Source organism: Armigeres subalbatus, chromosome 1 (assembly GCF_024139115.2).
Source record: "Armigeres subalbatus isolate Guangzhou_Male chromosome 1, GZ_Asu_2, whole genome shotgun sequence".
NCBI classification, from domain to species: domain Eukaryota; kingdom Metazoa; phylum Arthropoda; class Insecta; order Diptera; family Culicidae; genus Armigeres; species Armigeres subalbatus.
The window spans coordinates 299,589,233-299,597,931 of NC_085139.1; the positions used below are offsets into that span (position 1 = coordinate 299,589,233).

At 43.5% G+C, this 8,699-nt stretch overlaps 1 long non-coding RNA gene across 1 annotated transcript; it reads left to right on the forward strand.

The window, feature by feature from the left end:
- Positions 1–805: 805 nt before the first annotated feature.
- LOC134216323 (uncharacterized) lies at positions 806–2,018 on the forward strand. The gene is made up of 2 exons (XR_009980617.1): positions 806–1,167; positions 1,255–2,018. It is a non-coding gene; the product is annotated as an uncharacterized LOC134216323 (long non-coding RNA).
- Positions 2,019–8,699: the final 6,681 nt, after the last annotated feature.

Here is an 8,699-nt window from a genome sequence, read left to right on the forward strand (position 1 = left end):
TATTTAAGATCATGGATGGAGGTTTTTTGCTTGTCAGACTTTTGTTTTTGGCAAAAGAAAGGGATTACAATGTTAGCAGATATAAAATCAAGACAACAGCCAGTTTAATTGTCTGTTGTCTGGATTTACATTAGCTTAATACTTTCTTACCAAATGTGTTAGATGGAAGAGATAAGCAAATCTTTGTTCACTTTTTGAATGAATGTTTCTCTGTTTAACACAAATTATTACATAAATAAGAACCTCAAAAGGAACGTTTTTATTCAGGCGGTGTTGTAAATTTGTAATGGAACGAAATGGCCAATTTATGTCTTAAGCACTTTATTTATCTTAAAATCAGTTAATCTGATGCAAAATTTAAAAATAACAAAACACAAGACAAAACCTGTTGATCTATTGTAGAATAAGTAGATTGTTTGCACTGTAAACGGAAAACTTTGCATAGTTATTGTAACCGTTGGTCCCAATTTTGTAGCTTGTTAGCTCCTCCACAAGCATCCCCATGTCTCGTCCCCCACGCCAGTAAGAACCAAACGCCCAGCCCGTCCCTAATAAAAGTAGTAGGACAGCCTTACTGGTGGCGATCCCAGCTGTTCGAAATAAAAAGATTCGGCACTACCGGGAAAGACATACAGCCCTCGTTTCATTAATGCCCACCCTCACTGTACTTTCCGCGGTTTGAGTCTGGACAACAACCCGTAACGATGTTGACCCAATCAATACCCTGCGCGGAAGTGATGCCAACCATTACGAAAAACTGGAGAATGACTCTTCAGTTTTTGGTAAGATAGTAAGAAAAGGAAAACGAAATAGGACCAAAAGAAAGTTAAAAAAAAAGTCAGGTAAATAGACCGTCGAGGGTGAGTCAGGTCTTCTTTCTGTCTGAACTACAAAGACAGTAGTAGTGCGCGCCGTAAAGTTAAATTAAAATTAAATTACAAAATAAAATTTGCATGCTTATGCAGTGAACTGGTGCTCTCTTAAGGATAAATAGCGTGCTATTGTGAAAGTAGTGTAAAACCTTAAATCTATAGTACGGTTAGTTGAAGAAAATAGTACGGAGTGATTTTATTGTAAACTATTGTATCTTTTGTTAGCATAGTGATTACAACAATAGCACCTCTAAGAAAGTTCAACTTCAATAGGTGTGAATTATTAGAAGAAAAGGTAAATTATTTGTTGAAGATAGATGGAGAGAGTGGTGTGAAACGCGCTATGGAGAGACAATTTGGTGTATTAATTGTTGCGGGACAGGCCCGAGTCTGCTTCCGGGCCTTTTCTTTTTCTTTCTTTTCGAGTCCTCGGGCAAGACCCGACGGATATTATACTCCGCAGTGCCATCCATCAAGCCGGATTAAATCCAGTGGCGGGTATAGCGCCAGTTCGGAGGTAAGGCAAGGTGAATACGGGACTGGAATCGATTGGCAACCGCCAATCCAAGCCGACATCGCGCCCACCTGCTCGTATAGTCGATCACCTCGATATACATTGCTGGGGCAATCGCCGTCACCATCCGCCATCGTGCCCATTGTGGTTGCAGGCCCTCCCAAACGAAGATCCTTTGGCGACCGCCGACACCATCCGCCATCGAGCCAATTTAGGTCGCAGGCCTACATACCCCGACGAAAAGGCAACCAACCATTTCAATTCCCGGCCACCATCGCGCAGATTGGATCGTAGCCGCAAGCCTACCGTCGCCGAGCAATCGGCCACCTCCAGCGGCCGCCACCACGGTAAAGTTTCGTGTCTACCCATCGCCACCAAGCCAACCACAAACTTCCGAGAAGGTCCGAAGCACTCCCGGTACCTCATTAGAAACATCCAAGCCCGAAAGCAGCATGATCACGCCGGATTGCGACCGGAAAACCTCGTCATCGTCAGCATCATCGCCGCCATCAATGCTAGCCAACGAGATCATCGCCGTCGACCACCATCTGCAGTAAAAAGCGCAAGTACACCATTGTCTCTCCATTGAAAATGCCCAAGGGGCGAATAAATTAATAATGTTAAGATGAAAACTGGTGGTCAGGTTATTTAAGAGCTGCACTCCCTCATTGCATATGTATTGCTTGTTCCGCTTCCGTACCTGAAAGGGGTATTCAAGCCTTGGTCTTGGTAGTCCACTTTGAGAAGACACCTTTTCCTCGATTTTAGTCCACCTTGGTCAAGAGAACCGGCTGGCTTCCCCTTCTCCGCAAGGTTGTTCAGCTTTCATTGCTCCTGCTAAAGGTAAGTGAAGAGTGGGGCAGTGGGTAAAGCGGTGCTATATAATTGAACGACCCAGTGCTCGACAATTTCCCACCCATAACTCCTTCTGAGCAGCCAAGAGGCTTACATTATAACCATGATTTGATATTCCATGAGGGAGATAATTTTCAGAAAGTAAAATACACATTTAGTAAATCAACTGTGCACTACTTCTTTACAACTAAACCAACGATATCAACTGCATTTGATTCAGATCCATATGATGTATGAGTGTCGAAGTTATTTTTCACTAGACAACAATCTAAAAACAGGTAAAATGGCTCTATCGAAAATGTTGTTCAAATATGTCCCACTTGCCCCATGTATGTTAAAAATCAAGGGAAAGTGAAAATGGCAGATTTTGGCTTTAATCAAAACTTTTAAATCGGTTTTGATGTCACACAATTATTTAATTGCTCAAAATATTCACTTTCCACATCAATGATGAATTTAGGAACGACTATTTTGCTGGAAATCCATTGAATTAAAATAAAAGTGATAGATTTTGCCGGTAGTTTAAAGTCATGATTAAACAATACCATTAGTATGGTGCCGCAAATGGTTTTGATTCCAAATTTTTTTGTGTCAGGCGAATTCGTTGATAATTCTGCTTCATCTTTCTAGAATATTGTTACCATTAAAAACGTTCACCGATTAATCGGCAGCCATAGTACCCACTTACCCCGTATTTTCACTTGCCCCGGGGTACCTTAAATACTTATTTTTCTTTTTTGTTTCATACAAATAATTGATATTGATTGAGGAACGTATAGAAGCATGTACAAAAAAATCTTCTCAGAAAAGCAAAAACATAAATCTTTATTGAAAACTAGATAGCAAATGTGAGCATGTTTTGAGACACTAATAAACCATTTATCAACATGTATGTGTGCAAATTTTGAAATTTAGCACCATATAAATCTCACTAATTTTTAAGATAGTAAACAAGCTTAATTGACCTTTCCCGTAAAAAAAATTATTCGCTCAATCGATTCTTTGGCTTATTTAAGGTCAACTTTCCTTTTTTTGACGCCTTTAAGGCTGTGAACCATTCCACCGATTCGTTTAACTTTTAGTTGAAATTTGTCACTTCGATGGTTATTTTCCCGTCGTAGTTAAAATTTTACTCCGAAGCCGACCCATTTGAGTTTTGACAGATTGATAGTTATTCGGAGCGAAATGGATTTGGCGCCAATTTTCTCGCGAACAAAGTTTAAATATCGAACTGTCAAATCTAACCATGCTCCGGAGCAGGGTTATTTTTAACCACGAGGAAATAACCATCGAACTGTCAAATTCAACGAATCGGTGGAATGGTTCACAAATAAATTATTCGCTCAATCGATTCTTTGAGTTATTTAGGGTCAACTTTCCTTTCTTTGACGCCTTTGTATTTAAAAAAATTAAAACTAAAATCGAAAAAGTGCTGTTTTTTAAGATTGATCCGATTTTTAACGAACGTTGGGTGAATTTTTCAGCACTTTTTCGGTTTTTATTTTCGATTTTAAAAATAGTTGGATTCTTTAAGGCTTAAAAAATATGGTTTCTTTGGGAAAGTTGACCTTAAATAAGCCAAAAAATCGACTGAGACAATAAAACGAGATACAATTTTTGGGAGGAAAGGTCAATTCTACAAAATAATGCATCCATAAGGCGAAATATATTGAACGCTATTTAATTTCATCCAGATTTATTTATTTATTATCAGACTAAGGCCGGAGTGGCCTGTGCAGTATACAAAAGTCTTCTCCATTCAGCTCGGTCCATGCCTGCACGTCACCAACCACGCAGTGTGCGGAGGGTCCGCAAATCGTTCTCCACCTGATCGATCCACCTTGCCCGCGGTGCATCTCGCCTTCTTGTTCCCGTCGGATCGTTGTCGAGAACCATTTTCACCGGATTACTGTCCGACATTCTGGCTACGTGCCCGGCCCACCGCAGTCTTCCGATTTTCGCGATGTGAACGATGGATGGTTCTCCCAGCAGCTCATGCAAGTCGTGGTTCATTCTCCTCCTCCACGTACCGTCCGCCATCTGCACCCCACCATATATGGTACGCAGCACTTTCCCTTCGAAAATTCCCAGTGCGCGTTGGTCCGCCACGACCATCGTCCAGGCACAGACAAACAGACGTAACAGCTTGAACATTTTTCTGAAAAATCCATAGCCCAACTTCTCTACCACCATCTTGCGAGCATGTTACACGAAACAACGTTTCGTAAGACATTGTCACCAGAAGGCGCTGGAGTGAAATGTCAAAGTCGAAGGATTACGATGCTAGCGCCTCTAGTTTTGAAACGCGCAATCAATCAAATTCAAATTGGTCGTTGAAGTGATGGTCGATGGTAATTTCTCTAGTGTCACGTCTGTTTGTCTGTGGTCCAGGTCTCGTGTCCGTAGAGAACTACCGGCGTTTTGTAATAAGCGTTTTGTAGATAGTCAGTTTGGTACGGCGGCGAACTCTATTCGATCGGAGCGTCTTGCGGAGTCCAAATTATGTACGATTTCCAGCCACTATGCGTCTCCGAATTTATCTGCTGGTATCATTTTCGGCAATCACCAGTGAGCCCAAGTACACAACTTCTTCTACCACCTCGATTTCGTCACCACCGATGCAAACTCGCGGTGGGTGGCTCACATTGTCTTCTCTTGAACCTCTTCCCATCATGTACTTCGTCTTCGACGTGTTGATGACTAGTCCGATCCGCTTAGCTTCCCTCTTCAGTCTGATGTAGGCTTCCTCCATCTTCTCAAAGTTACGTGCCATAATATCTATGTCGTCGGCGAAGCCAAATAGCTAGACGGATAATTGTACCACTCGTGTTAATCCCTGCTTTTCGTATTACCCCTTCCAAAGCGATGTTGAATAGCAGACACGAAAGACCATCACCTTGCCGTACCCCTCTGCGCGTTTCGAAGGGGCTCGAGAATGCCCCTGAAACTCGAACTACGCACATCACCCGATCCATCGTCGCCTTGATCAACCGTAACAGTTTATCCGGAAATCCGTTTTCGTGCATTAGCTGCCATAGCTGGTCCCGATCAATTGTATCATATGCGGCTTTGAAGTCGATAAATAGATGATGTGTGGGCACGTTGTATTCGCGGCATTTCTACAATACCTGACGTATGGCGAACACCTGATCTGTGGTAGAGCGTTCACCCATAAATCCCGCCTGGAACTGCCCGACGAACTCTCTTGCAATTGGTGTTAGTCGGTGGCATAAAATTTGGGAGAGTACCTTGTAGGCGGCGTTCAGCAATGTGATTGCGCGGTAGTTGCTACAATCCAGCTTATCGCCCTTTTTGTAGGACACACGACACCTTCCATCCACTCCTGCGGCAAAACTTCCTCCTCCCAAATCTTGGTAATGACTCAGTGCCGCTCTAGCCAGTGCCTCACCATTGTATTAACAGCTCTCCTGGTAGTTGGTCAATCCCAGGGGCTTTGTTGTTTTCAGCCGGCCGATCTCCTCCTGGATTTCCTGGATATTCGGAGCCGGAAGTCGTATGTCCTGCGCGTGTGCTGCCACCGTTGTCTGCCACATCACCATTTACGTGCTCTTCGTAGTGTTGCCGCCACCTTTGGATCACCTCACGCTCGTTTGAAAGAAGGCTCTGTTTTTTCTTTCACATATCGGGCTGTGACATGTGGCCCTTATGTGAACGGTTTAATTTCTCATAGAACTTTCATGCGTTATTAGCGCGGTACAGTTGCTCCGTCTATTCACGGTCTCGATCTTCTTGCTGGCGTTTTTCCCCCAAAAAAATGAATTTTGTCTGTTCCGCGCCCGTTTATATCGTGCCTCGTTTGCCCTCGTTCGGTGTTGCAGCAATCTCGCCCTTGCTGCATTCTTCTCTTCCAAATTCCAAATGCTCACATTCGCCGTCATACCAGTCGTTTCTCTGATCCGGGATGGCCCATGTTCTTATTCTGCATGGGCCAACTGTCATTCTATGAATGTTAGTGTCATTCTATCGATTGAAATGGCTTATTGTTTGCCGTATAACAATGTGAATAAAAGGTTTACAAACAAAATAAAAATATGTTGGAGATCAGCAAAGCATATGCTCTTTATGTTATGACAACTGATCTGCATGGAGCGAAATGTCACTTCTACTTACGGAATAATCGAGCAGACTATTTTCCCGAAAGTTAAGTGACAGCTCCCATTAGTTTACGTGGGAGCCTTACAAATTATCTTTTTGTTCTTTTCATGTGGATACTGTTGAAGAAATTTCATTTCAATGTTTTACTTTTCAGATTCAGTTAACGGAATTGTTGTACTTTAAATACGACTTTATTCTATCACACTTCAAATAAATCACCGAATTCGGTAAAATTTTACCGAAATCTCAACAGCAGAACTATTCGGTAAATAATTTAACTGATTTTCGGTGATTTTGACAGTTGAACAATGGAAAAAATTACAAAAAATCTGTAAAATAAATTACCGAACAGTTCTGCTGTTGAGATTTCGGTAAAATTTACCGAATACGGTGAAATGAGTTAAGTGTGTAGGATGGTTGGGTACAAAGTGATCAATTTTCACATTTGTTGATTATCCAGTTGCTATGGCTGAACTAGTCGCTAGGGTCGCGACTGGTGGTATCATTGACTACTATGTTCGTGGCTAACATTCCTCCCTTCTTATTTCCAGAACAGGTACGGCTCGAATCTGGACGGCATCCGGATCACTCTCTGTGGCCGGACCGATGGTGGTTCTGGAACGGGATCTATAGGTGGCTGGTTATCTTCTTCATACTGCGGTTCTGGTTGGTCGGTCTGGATGCGACCGCGTTCGGGAACGTCATTGAGTTAACTGGAACCTGCTTCGACTTCTTGGTTGGAAACCGCAGGCACTACTTGCACCTCGGTTCGTGGCTGGACCTGGGATCGGACGTTGGAGGTTGATGGAACATGAAGTGGTTCCTGCTCGGCTTGACCTTGTTGAGCGGGCTGTACTGCTGGTCCAGGAGATTGAATTCCAAACATGTCCACCAGGATACCCAGTGGTGTGGAATCTGCTGCGCCAGTTGTTGCTTTACTGGAATGATGCTTGAGCTGGTTGGAGTGCGATCTGATGAGCTTCTTCGTCCATGCCAATCGTCCAGTAGCACGTTGTGGTTGACCCGTCCGATGACCTCGATGATTACGCCGGATGCCCACTGCCACTTGGTGCTGCTGCTGTAGACCTTGGCGTAGACCATGTCGCCTTTTCGGAAGCCACGAGGAGTTGCGCCATGCTTCCGGCCGACCTGTTCGTCTTGGTGTTGATTGAGAACCACTGGCTTCGGTTGTTGGTGATGCAGGAGATCGAGAACCGTCTTGATGTTTCGACCAAGCATCAGCTGCGAAGGAGTTCTGCCATTCAGAACACGACTGAGAGTGGTTCGGTAGACCTGGAGGAACGTTTGGAGCGATTCCGATATGCTTTCCCCCTCGTTGATTTTGCACAACGACCTCTTGAAGGTGTCCACAAATCTCTCGGCCTGGCCATTGGACTGTGGGTGATACGGCGATGTCCGGAAATGTTGAATGCCGTTCTTCCTGCACAAAATCGCGAACTGTTCTGACGTGAACTGCGTTCCATTGTCGGAGACTATGACGTTGGGAACGCCAAAACGGGCAAACAGCTCGTCGAGGAACTCGGTCACTGCTGATGTTGTCGGGGATCGAACGATGCGAATTTCCGGCTACTTGGTGAAGGCGTCCACCACTATGAGGAAGTTTAGACCGTTGATTAGGCTGGCGAAGTAGATGTGGATACGCTCCCAGGGAGATTGAGCGAGTGGCCACGACTGTAGCGGAACCTTAGACGATGTCTTCGAATGTGTGACACAGCTTTCACATCTCTTCACAAAATCAGCAATGTGGTCATCGATCCTCGGCCAGTAGAGTAGAGTGGGGCAAGAGTACGCACTTAGTTTTCAATCGATCATGTGGCCCTTATGAAGCAAGCTTCTGCATATCAAATCAGTGTCGATGATTCATATACTCTTCCTTTATGTTACCCAGTGGAAAAAATATTGAAATTATTGAGATTCGTTTTAGTAGAACCCTTATTGCAAGACAAGTGAAAAACGCACTCTTACCCCACCGGTGGGGTAAAAGTGCGCAACGGGTGGGGTAAGAGTACGCATTTATCCAATCATGTGCTTTAAGTATATATTAACACAAATAAAAGTTAATAACATTTAATTGATGTTTAATGAGCATATATTACGGAATGTTTAAAGATTACGTAACTCTTAAAGAGGGAGGGGGTCCTAAAAATGTGCACTTTCATTCGAACAACCATTGTTTTTTATATATACAAAAAACTACAGAGGTAAAAATATTTATCAGGTTTCGCGTGGCGTATACAAAGGCATTAAAGAAAGTCCACCAATCACGTAACGTAAAATTTGGCTATTTCATCAGCCATCCCCCCCCCCCCCCCACCTATATT